Here is a 12,600-nt window from a genome sequence, read left to right on the forward strand (position 1 = left end):
ATGAACTGTTTGGATTTTATTATTGTGGCACATAGAAAGACTTTTAACATATTAACATATATGAGGCTATAGGCCCGACAACACATTCGATACGGGAATTTATTTGGAACACCATTGGAATTCATTTGGAAATGTATTCATCTTGATGTGTGATATAACGTTTAGGAGAATTTCAAATTTAGTTCACAATGTTGTAAGTCCCTTTTTAAATTTTCACTTTGTGTTCTAGGGAAATCAATTGTTTGTTGAATTTTACAAAACGTGTTGGCTGGTGCACTTTTCTGTTACTTAGTTTAAGACTACATAGTCCTGACAGAAAATTGGTGCATTTCGTCCGCGATACGAATTTCTTTAAAATATATCAGAGTTTGAAACTTAAAATTGTTTTAGAATGTTCTATGTCTCGGGTATTTTAATTTCCCACATTTCATAACTCTATAGTGAAATCAACAAACTTTCATAATGTCATCTAAAGTGAAAACTTTCATTTTGAGTCAACTTGCCAAGCAACATGATCTTTCTGAAACGAGTGAGTCTTTAACAAAGCAAGAAATAAAAAATATTTTGGTCCAATATTTAGTGGAAAAGAAAGTTTAAAATTGATGTGAATTATGTTTGATTATTAAGTCTATATTTGCTCTGATATGAAAATAATACAACTGAAATTAGAAGACCAGATGGAAATCGAGTTAAGAAGATTTCAGCTTCTGAAAGTGAACAAAGAGTGACAAATCCAGTTATTGAAAGAGATCAGCGACAAATGCAGTTGAAGAAATAGTAAAGAAAGGCAAATGCAGATGCAGTTAAAGGAAGAGGAAATAAAGAGGCCCACGGAAATTTAGTTGCTGAACGAGGAAAGGGAGATAAAGAAAGAGAAAAAAGACAAATGCAAATTAAAAATAAGAGATCGAAATACAGGGAGAAAGAGAAAAGAAAGATAGTGAAATGAAATTTAGATTCAACTTAGATTAAATGAGTGAAGACATAAAAGGAGAAATGTACCCCTTTACACACAAGTACTTTGATGCTTTTAGAAATGCTTTGCTTGTAGCCCTTTTAAAGAAAAAGAAGGTGAACAATATTTCCCTCATTCTGAAAATAATGCAGAAAAATTTGAAATGACCAAGATAGCATTTGACTCTATTATTACAAAGTGTACTTACTGGCAATGCTCTTGGAATCATTCTACACTTCACTGTTAGTACAACAAAGTGCAGATTACGATCTAGTTAAGGATTCTATCATGAAGGGTTATGAGTTTGGTATCAGAGATACAGGTGTAGAAACTGTAGAAAAGAAATTGTACATACCCACTTCGAACCGTCTGATTGTTGGTGCGCACCCGGGAAGGTTGGTAAAGACTACGATAACCTCAGACAACTTATATTAGTTGAAGAGTTTAAGAATAGCTTCCATAGCGACCATCAAACCTAAATTAATGAGCAAAATGTCGGAAAATTAGAAATTTCTTCTCATACAGCTGACGATGATTCCTTGAATCACAAAGTTTCATTTGTCAGTACGTCTTCTTTTTGTTAGTTTACTGATGAAAAAAACCCACCCCAGTGTCATACGATAACTTTCAAATCTCAATGTGGCACAACCTTTAGTAAACAAATTTCTGATAAGATTGATCAAAATCCTTATCTCTTCCTACTTGCACATATTGCACAAAGAAAGGGCACGCTATTTCTGACTACTTCATAATGAAAATTAAGCAACGTAATAAAGGCAGAGATATCCCAAATGCTCTTATTCTTGGACGTCAAGGCCACGGTCGTGTATTGAAGCCACATTTTGGTGGGTCAAACAAATTCTAGTCTGAGCTTGTTATGGGTAATTATAAACCATTCATGTCGACCAGTTTCATATCAGTTATTTACGATTCTGTCAAGGTTTTTACGATTATAATTGTATGGGATACATCAGCGTCCCCAAGTCTTGTATTATCAGGTACTTTGCCTTTTATTTGAGAAGTCTTCTTCCAGTGAAAGTGTTCTTATTCAGTTAGAAGACTACAGATTATTTAATGTTCCTCTCCAGTGCGTCAGACTTAGTGCCATGATTAGTGACAGTTGGAACAGTGACGTTGTTAGCCATCGATGGCATTAGTTTATTACTAGGCAACGATTTATCTGGAGATAATGTTGGTAATTCACTTGTAATTGAAGTCTTGTTTGGATCAGAAAGTCCATCCTCTTGAAAATAAAATCCATGATTTATGCCATGCATGTGCAGTTGCTAGAGCTATAGCAACAAGAGCTATTGAGAATGATCATAATCAGGAAGGTATTCCTATAGTCAGGCTTTTGATGAGGTCATTATTAATATTCACCATTCAAAAGTTATTGATCGCATGGATCTTGTCTTTACTTCTTTCTCTGTTTGTTCTAACCTGGACGAAAAAAGACAATCAGTCGTTGTCGAACAGAAACAAAATCATGAGGTGTCCTGTTTGTTTCAGAGGGCTATTAGCGAAACTGAAGCTATGTAAGTACCTGTTTCGTTAAAATTGGGGTGCTTATGAAAAACTGGAGACTACCCGATGTACCTGCTGGTAACGAGTGGTCGGTGAACTATCAAACTGTAGTTTCAAAGTAGTAGAGACAGGGAATTCTTACTCCAGGCCATATAACTCATTTGTCTGGTCATTTAGGAGTCTATAAGACTGATCAAAAGATCTTGACACATTTGTATCTTCTGAAAGTGTAATGTGATCTTTGTAAATACTGTAGACCCTGTCATGCTTGTCAAATGGTAGGGACAAAAAAATTAGAAGATACCTAAATCTCATCTGCAACCTATTCCTGCATTTTAGCAGAATAATGGTAGACTGTTTCGTTCACTTAACTAAGACCAAGTCAGGCAATCGATACCTGTTGACATTGATGTGTGCTTCAGGAAGATTTCCAAAGGCAATCCCTTTTGAGGAATACTAAAACTGAAGCCATTGTATAAGCTTTGATTGAGCTTTCTGTGCAATTTGGCCTTCCCAAATCTGTGAAGACTGAACAAGGGTCAAATGTTATATCTGAAATTTACTAGGAAGTTATGCATGAATTAGGAATCAAAGAATTTAAATATTCTTCCTATGAGCCTGACAGACAGGGGCCTTTAGAAATATTTTATCCAAAGTTGAAAAACATCTTTCCGTCGTATTGCTTTGATATCGGAAAAGATTGGACGACGGTGTTCATTCGCTCGTGTTTGCTGTTAGAGAATAAGTTCAAGAATCATTATTTTCTATTCCTTTTGAACTGGACTTTGGTCATACTGTTCAATAACCATTTAAATTATTGAAAGAGAAACTTCTTTCAACCGAAGATTTAGATATTAATCTTCTTGACTATGGTTCTGATTTCAGAATAATTTGGCATAGGCTTGTGAAGTAGCAAGAAATAATCTTCATCAGTCTCAGTCAAAAATGATATCAAGGTATGAATAAAATACGAAGGAAAGGGGGTTTCAGCCTGATCGTACAGTTCTGGCTTTCTTGCTCATACCTCAAAATCCTCTTAGGTTAAACACCGTTATATCGTGGAAAAAATGTAATTGACTTAAATTATGTAATTAATACTCATGGGATATAAATAAGTTAAAGGAGTATATTCGTATAGATAGCCGTGTTCATCATGCAGTTAATTTACTTGTCCCTGCCCCGTACTGTACGGACTTAAGTGATTGAAAGAAATCTGACTGTAATGACTTTGTTGTAGCTAATCCTCGCAACTCAGAAACATTGAATAATCTTGACCTGAAACATTCATATAGACACTCTTAACAAACGAATGAACTAAAATAGCTATTAATTGAATATAAGCATATGATTCTAGATGTTCCGACAAGAACAAATTAAATCTACTTTGATGTTCAATTTATTCATTATACACTTGTGAAAAAGCATCTGTACAGGAATTATCTCAAACAGTAACATCTGAAAACAGAATTCAGTATTTGCTAGAGAATGATATCAGAGAACGAAGTTACGGTAACTTGAGTTCACCATGCTATTTTAGTGTCGAAACCAGATGATAGTTTCCGCATGTGCACACACTACAGAAAAATAAATAGTCACTAAAACAGATGCATGTGCAGTGTCTAAAATTATGACTGAATTGACAAAATTTGAAATGCCAAATTTGTCAGCAAGTTTGACATTTTGAAACGATTCTGGCAAATTCCACTGACGAAAAAGGGCAAAAGAAATTTCGGCATTTGTAGCTCCAGATGGACTTTATCAATATAAAAGGATGACGTTTGAAATGAACGGTTTCTTTATTTTCCAAAGATCAAAAAACGTGATTACACCCAGTCTAGATAGTTGTGGCGCTTATTTTGCTGACATTGAAAGCTCACTTGGAAAACAATCGGATGCAAAGTTGACAACTAATCCAAGTAAAAATGAGTTTTTTCCGTATGTGTATTACATTTTAGGACATATTGTGGCACACGGTCAAACTAAACTTATAGATGCTATGGTCTGAGCTATCTCTGAATTACCCGTGCATATCAGTATAAAGCAACCGATGCGAGTTTTGGATATCGCGGGTATTATCGGAGATTGTGCTCCAAGTTCTCCATAATTACTGAACTCAGACAAGTTTATTGAATACGAAATCCAAGTTTCATTTGTCTGAAATATGAAAGCTTTACATAAGAGTGCGCAAGCTCTTTCAGAACCAAATTTCAAATATCTGTTGGTTCAATTAAGGTTGGGTTAAACATCCGGTGTGTTATTTTCCTTAAAAAAATAAACATCCACCAGAGATGTTATCCCACAAATGAGAAGGAGTGCTTGGCTTTGATATTGACTTTGCATCACTTTGATGTAGGTCGTAGTTCAGCGCATTCTCCGATTATTTCATTTCACAACTCCCATACTTTCATTAGCAAGATGAAAAACGAAAATCAGAGATTATCAAGGTCGAGTTTGATGTTGAATAAATACAGTATCGACATTAGGCACATCAATGGAAAATATAACTTAACTGAAGAGGCCCTTTCACGCGTACAGAAGTAGTATATTGCCTAAGGCATATTTTGTTCCATTCGTCAGACATAATCTGATGTAACTTTAATTATGTGTATATTTGACTTGTATGTAAAAGAAAATTTTATTGTTTACATCTTGCTTTTCCTTTATGAGGGTAGCTGCAATGTATATTTAATTAGTATTGTTTATTAGTTTTTTCATGTTATATGATACGTTTATCTGAATTGTTTAATTGACCTTTGTCTAAAATCAAGTTAAAGTATACCCAATTAGTGACATTTATTTTGTAAATACATTAGACATGGATAATATTTCTTTTTGAGTATAGATACAATATTCAGATATTTTTAATGAAGGTAAACATCTTTACTTGTATTTGAGCTTAGTACATTCGTTATTCACATGGAAATTCTTGATCTTGTTGACAACGTAGAATGTTTTAGAAAGGAAACTGACCTTGGCACTATTATTGTGTCAGCTCTCATATTACTGTTATTTACTTCTAACTTGGTCATTCTTCTCTTAACTTGCAAAGTGGAATCAGTCTTATTGTTTTGTTCAAATTTTAATTTGGGTGATTTATTTGTAAAACAATTATTCACTGAAATTATAAAGTACTATTTAATTCTTCTTAAGCCTTCAATATTGGAATTTATTTGGAACACCACCGGAATTCCTCTGGAACTCTGTACATTTGGAATTGTGATGGAAAGTTTTTGACTTTTAATGGTAGGGTAATAATTTGTTTGCTGAATTTTGCAATACTTGTTGGTTTTCGTTCTTTACTATTACTTAGTTTAAAACCACAGTGAAATAACACGATGTATTGGCCAGGAGTGTTGATTTTTAGATGTGGGCAATGGTCATTAAGACTATGTTGGCCAGCAGTTGTTGGTGATAGTCAGTAGGTGTAAGTACTGGTCAGTCACACTGTATACTGGTTAGTAAGTTTGCTTAGGATATGGGTGTGTTAGTAAGACTGAACGTTGATCTAAAGGTGTGTGTGAATGTTATTAGTCATTAGATGACTTGTGTTGGTTAGTCTGTGTGTGTGTTTGTCTGTTTGTATCAGTTTTTTGACATTAACGTCTTGTTTGTCGCCATAGTTCCACATTAATGTTAATCCCATAGACATTTTTAAGATTAACTTTCCACTTTCTGCCATTGAGTCAGTTTTGTACCCACCCACCATCTCCAAATATAAATCCACAGGAGACTTTAATTTAAATTTTTAACATTGACTTATCCCACAGTGCTATTTTCACCCAAAACCAAAACATGCAATGTGACATGGGAAATGTGATGTTAATTAACACGACGTCCTACCTTGTTGCCAAGTTAATGCTAAATTCTCTTGGAGCGTATATAAAAAAAGTTCAAAATGACCAGTCGTCAAGCTGTCTTTACCTGACTATGCTAGTTTGACTGGATATTATTTTCTCCTATGTGAGGCAAATGTTGTGGAATATTTTACGGAAGCACCAATTGACCTTACGCCAGAAGGTAGATCGCTCCACCTACCGAACACGTCACTTGACAACGTCTTAACTTTCGACAAACAGTCTGTGAAAATGGCCGGCGTGATAACATTAAAATATATAACAGACGACATTGGTGAGCAATATTTGTTATATGAAACAACATTGAGACAGATACAGAAAGCAAGAGCATTTATCCATCGCTTGCACTTCTCTAAGTTAAGTCGGGGAACTCGTCCCCATGTATTTGGAGAAGTCGCCCCAGAGTGGTTGGAGAAGGCGCCCCAATTGGCTGGAGAAGTCATCCCAAAACATGTCACCCAAAGAACCTTTTTACAATTCATCGTTTTTAAGTCATCTTTTACGTGATTCATATATATATATATATATATATATATATATATATATATATATATATATATATATATATATATATATATATATATATATATATATATACGTGATCACATAAGAAATATTAACTAAATGAAAGCAATATCATAGTAATATTTATAAGGACGAAATTAAGTCTGTATATCATCTAATGAATGACGACAGTATAGTAATTAAAAAGAATGGTAAGTCAAACACTATCATTATTGTGAATCAGATGATCATGTTAAAGAATTTGAACGTCAATTAGAAATTAAATAAAAAAAGTTCAACATGCATTAATGAGATCGCTAAAAATAATGATTCCGTATGTGAGGAATTTGATACTTTCCCTCTTAACATACGTACACCTCAATAATAATAATTCCGTATATGAGGAATTTGATACTTTCCCTCTTAACATACGTACACCTCGGTTCTACATATTACCCAAAAACTCATAAAAATCCTGACCATAATTTACCTTTATATTTTCCATCACGACCCATTATATCAGGTTCTAATTCATATACTGAAAACCTATCCAAATTTATTGATAGTGTTTTACAACCTTTAATGAAATCACTTCCTTCATACATTAAAGATACAACTACTTTCATTAAAAAGTCGAAGTCTATTCCACATCTATCTGATAATTTCAATCCTGGTATTATTAGATATAACATCACTGTATACCAACATTCCGCATGCAGATGGTATTGAAGCGTGCAAATATTTTCTTGATAACAATCCTAATAATAGCACAGTATCAAGCGAAGATATTTGTAAAAATAATAAAAACTATCTTGGAAAATAATTATTTTCAATTTAATAATACGAATTACATACAGATAATGGGTATTAATATGGCTCATATATACCCTTCCCTTTCATGGGTGAATTAGAAAAGGATTTTATTCAAAACTAAAAGTTTAATCGATCTCTTTGGTTCAGATTTTTCGATGACATTTATATCTGGAAGCATTCAACTGAAGAACTGAAAAAAATGAGTGATCGCCTAAATCATTTTCACCCGACGATTAAATTTACTTATACTGCATCTAGTATGCATGTTTCATTTTTAGATGTAAATATAATAAAAAATATTGATGACACTATCTCTACAAATATTATTAAAATGCATCTAATGATTTAAAGAGCAGAGCAAAAGGGACAGATAACAATTATTTTTTGTTAAGTACAGAAGCGGAGTTGATCAAATGGAATAGTTGAAAAATTGCAAACTTTATAAATTTGATAAGTTATTAAGTTGAAGAAAAACAACAATAAATGAAGCCTTAACCATGTGGGTATATCTCAGAATTACTATATATGTTCCTTGGGGCGACTTCGCCAGGCAAAGTGGGGCGACTTCTCCGAACCGTTGCGAAATTTGTAAATATATACAATAGCCGAGTCGATATCGACAAAAGCAGATTATTGGAAGAAAATGGCGAACGTAAACAGTGCCTGGAGGTGTGTATAATAGCGCTCGCTGATTGGTCAATCGAGCAGAATGATTGACAACTGGCGATATGTCAATCCCCGCACCGCTACCAGTGGTATCCAATTACTCCTTAACAACGCACCGGCCCATACATATGGCGCCTTTGCTGATTACTTGAAAGAGTACAGCATCTAAACTTTGCCCTATTCATCATATATCCCTAATTTAGCTCCAACTGATATTTGGCTGAATCACATTATCAACAGATCGCTAAGTGGAACACGATATCAAACCCATGTGCGTTAGGAAGTGCAGTTTTCCATTGCAACATTATACCAAAATGTGAAAACAAAATGGCCTTTAATAACTAGATAATCAGGTTGCGAAAGTGTGTGCATGTGCAAGGGGGTGCTTTCAGGGGATGTACTGATGTTCTGTTCAAAGATGATGAACTTTGTTGAACGGCGAAATATTATTCCGATTTTTTTTAGCTATTCCTCTATCATCCTCACCATGGGCGGCGCACATAAGGGCGGCGGGGGGGGGACACTTGTCTCACTCCGGATTTCACTTTTTAAACATCTTTTGGCCTGCATTCATAAATTTTAATGGCTGACCACTACACAGGCCCCCCCCCCCCCAACCGGAAAAAATTCTACGGGCGCCCTTGATTATTACTGAAATTAACTTAATTGTGTGGTAATATATTTCAGCACATAATTGGCATATTAGTTGAGTGCTTCCACAATAGTAATACTATACAGACATTTTCAATATCACCCTCTTTCAAGTTACAGTTCTCATCTTTTATTATATATATATATATATATATATATATATATATATATATATATATATATATATATATATATATATATATATATATATATATATATATATATATTTCTGTTTTGAGCAAGTCTTTTGTAGTTTTGCACCATTGATGCTGTCCAACGTGTACTTTTTTTTTACAGTGCAATCATTATTTTTTTCATTTGTTTCTTTGCACTGCTAAACATCAACCGAAACGTGAGTTCAATTTTACTAGGATCCCTTAGCTTTAAAAGACTCTGGTAAAATAGTTAAGTTGATTTTCGAAACACAAGATAGGATTCCTCTTATAGCATGGATCCACTATATATATATATATATATATATATATATATATATATATATATATATATATATATATATATATATAGCATAGATCCACTATATATTCATCAAACTCCCCAGTTGATTAACCCCCATTGGTCTCGGATAATACATGTAATTTGTAATATTTTGTCCAGTAAAATATATTTTTTATATTGTTTAAATTTACACGTTCATTAAAATTTGTTTTCTTATATTCCGCAAGGTTTAGTATTCGCAGAGTACAAAATTTATTCCATATTTTTCCGATATTTTTTGTTTTCTTTCATATAATTTTATTTTCATTTATTCATTATTTGTCTTAAATGTTTTTACGAATATTAGTGTTTGTATTTATATTTTTATTTTAAATAAGGGCATTAATTGAATCTTTAGAAATATAATTACCATATCTGGGAAGTTTCTGTCAGTTTCTGAATTGGAACTGGTGTCAAATTAAAAGGGCTGTCGGCATCCATCATTTCCAATGGCCTTCGTTTCAAATATTGCATGTAAAGATGAACTGGGTCTCGCTCCGGTGTTGTTCCAGTAGAAAAAATGCGAGGTATTGTTGATCTGTAGTCATCCTTCCCAGTACCGTCAAAGGTTTTGCTATCCCTCTCAGCATATTGAAGATATTTTGTACCGGATGAATCGGTGAAAACTGATATATCTCCAAACTTTAATCTTCTGTGCTCGTCTCGGCCTCTAAATCCAAACATTTTTCCAAAAAAGTATAATAGTGAAAATTGCAATGCAGCTGGCGCGAGAGAGCCCAGTTCACCGGCTGAAAATAAAGCTTCTTCGTCATTTTGGCTTATCGGCTCTGATGCTCTTGCTTTCCTTCCAAAACCAGCTTTTTCAGTTGCATTTTTTTTAGAATTTAGTGCTTCGGTTGATTTCTGGAATTGACGGTCTCTAAGAGAAACGGGATACCCTTTAGCCTTAAGATGTCGTTCTATGCTGTTTCTTATGGAATCTAAAGAGCATGGCTCATACTCAGAACCATTGACTTTGCGAGTCGTTATAAACATTTCGGCTAAATGCATGTTTAAATGATCCGGAATGATGTTTTCAATGCACCATGTCTCACGTTTGTTATCATACAGCCATCGGTGTACATTTCTGATATCACGCTCAGTCGCCTGCTTTGTTGAAAGTTTCTTTTGTGATTCTATGAATTCATCCACATTTTCAATTTTGACATCTCTACTCTCAAATGGCTCAAACAACTGGTTTACTTCATCCGCGGACAAATTAAATAAATCAAAAGTGTTGGTGTCTGCGTCCATTGTTTGTTTACAGTAGAAAGTAGTTCCTTTATTCACGTGAATGCTATATGTGTATTGTCGCGCGCATTCAGTATCGGGGAATACTGAACGATTCCGACAATGTAAAGTTAACGGGGGAAAAAATGAGCATATAATAATAGTAAATATTGCATGCGGCTTGCAATACCATCATGCCTAAATAGAATTCATTGATTTTGAAAAGCACCGGAACTTAGGAATTCTTTGGGAATGCTTGACTAATATTTACATTTAAACTGTTGCCAGACTGTTTAATAATAACGATATGAATTCCGAGGTTGTATTCATCTGAAAAATTAACCTGTACTTGAAAGGAATGATATACTTTGACAGTGTAAATTAGAAACAAACGAATTTAAGCATTAAGAAAAGAATGCTGACTTTAAATAGAATTTATGTTTTGGTTTTGTCTGGAACTAAGGAAGCAAGTACAATTAGCGGCTTGTCTTTTTTTAATTCTTATAATTTACCTCTGAAGCAATGCCAAGCTGTATAGTCTAATACCCAAATTACACTCATTAAGCAGGCACCAAAAGATAGGGACTTAAAAGTTCCTATAACGTAAAAAAAATTCTAAAAATAAATAATAAAAAAATAAAATAGGATTATCAATGCGAAAAATTATGAAATTTAAAAGAAATATCACTCCGCATGTAAAGTACGAAACAGTACAGAATAACCTATTTTGCTAGTTTTTCTTTTCTAGTTTTCATGTCATCATGCATGTGCATCTGAAAAATAGCTAATATTTCACCATATTATAGTACCGGAGAGGGTGAGGATGCGTGGCTTGTAAAAAACGATGCTAACAATATATTCAGTTCATCTGAAGAACATATTTTCAACTTAAATTTTTAATTATTCATCCAAAATTAAATCATACAAAATTAACCTGTGACCACTCAACAGTTATTAAGTACTTGTAAAAGATGAACAGCTATAAGGTGAAGTTGTTTCCATTTGCAGCCAACACAGTGGAGAAAATTCTGGCATGCTTCTATTCTACTTTCATGTGCTGTGAATGACATTTCTTTATATGTGCTAATAGAGAACGAATGCTCTGTCTAAAACAGAAATAAACTGAACGTTTTCCAGAGTACGCTAACTTGATCAAATTTTACAATAAGGAAAATGAATTTACCAGAGTAGACAATTCATTACCTCTGAAATCATAATAAATTAATTAAAAAATGAAAACAAAAATCAAATAAAAACTTCAAAAGTTACCTTCAAAATCCGGAAAGTGAAATGGCAAAGCAGGAGTGAGTATATCTAATTCGAATTAAGGCGAAAATTTATATCACAATCCCCAAATTAGACATTTATCATCAACGCCTACAACCTCAATAACCATCCACACCGAATACAGTTCTGCTTGGATCGGTAGTATTACCTTTACTATAAACAATTTAAGATAGCATTCGTGTGTGTTTAAACTTGATGAGAACTAATAAACACCAGAATCTGGTTGTGCTGTGTATGCACTAGCTTTTAAATTCTATCAGAAAAATACTATCACAGCCATCTTTCTGTATTGATGTCTTGTAATTAATAAATTGTATATTATCCCAAAATAGTGGGTTTTTTTAATTTCAGTTTTTTTCGGATAACATTTACGTTTTATGCATTGTAAAATATGATTAATAAAAATATTAATTATGCGAAAATCCCAAGAGGTGTGTGAAATTGTTTCTGTATGCACCATACAAAAAAGAGAAGAGGTCATTTGAGATATTTCTAACTCTCTTAGTACATTCGTAGACAAAATGATATGCAATAATTTCAGCGGGAATCATTTCAGTTTAGGAAATGTGGATATGGTAACAAGAAAAATTCCTGCCAGTCGCCATTGTTTTCAGTTACTAT

General features: G+C 33.5%; 1 long non-coding RNA gene across 2 annotated transcripts in view; it reads right to left on the minus strand.

Annotated features, from left to right (window-relative positions):
• LOC149782134 (uncharacterized) overlaps positions 1–12,054 on the minus strand; it is a 55,322-nt gene extending 43,268 nt beyond the window's left edge. The window contains exon 1 of one of the 2 annotated variants that reach the window (XR_016414240.1): positions 11,962–12,054. This is a non-coding gene — a long non-coding RNA (uncharacterized LOC149782134). The remainder of the gene's footprint in view (positions 1–11,961) is intronic. The other variant, XR_016414243.1, reaches the window with a different exon arrangement.
• Between the last annotated feature and the right edge of the window lie 546 nt (positions 12,055–12,600).

This window comes from Sinohyriopsis cumingii, chromosome 15 (assembly GCF_028554795.1).
Source record: "Sinohyriopsis cumingii isolate HCF-2022 chromosome 15, ASM2855479v2, whole genome shotgun sequence".
Classification (NCBI taxonomy): domain Eukaryota; kingdom Metazoa; phylum Mollusca; class Bivalvia; order Unionida; family Unionidae; genus Sinohyriopsis; species Sinohyriopsis cumingii.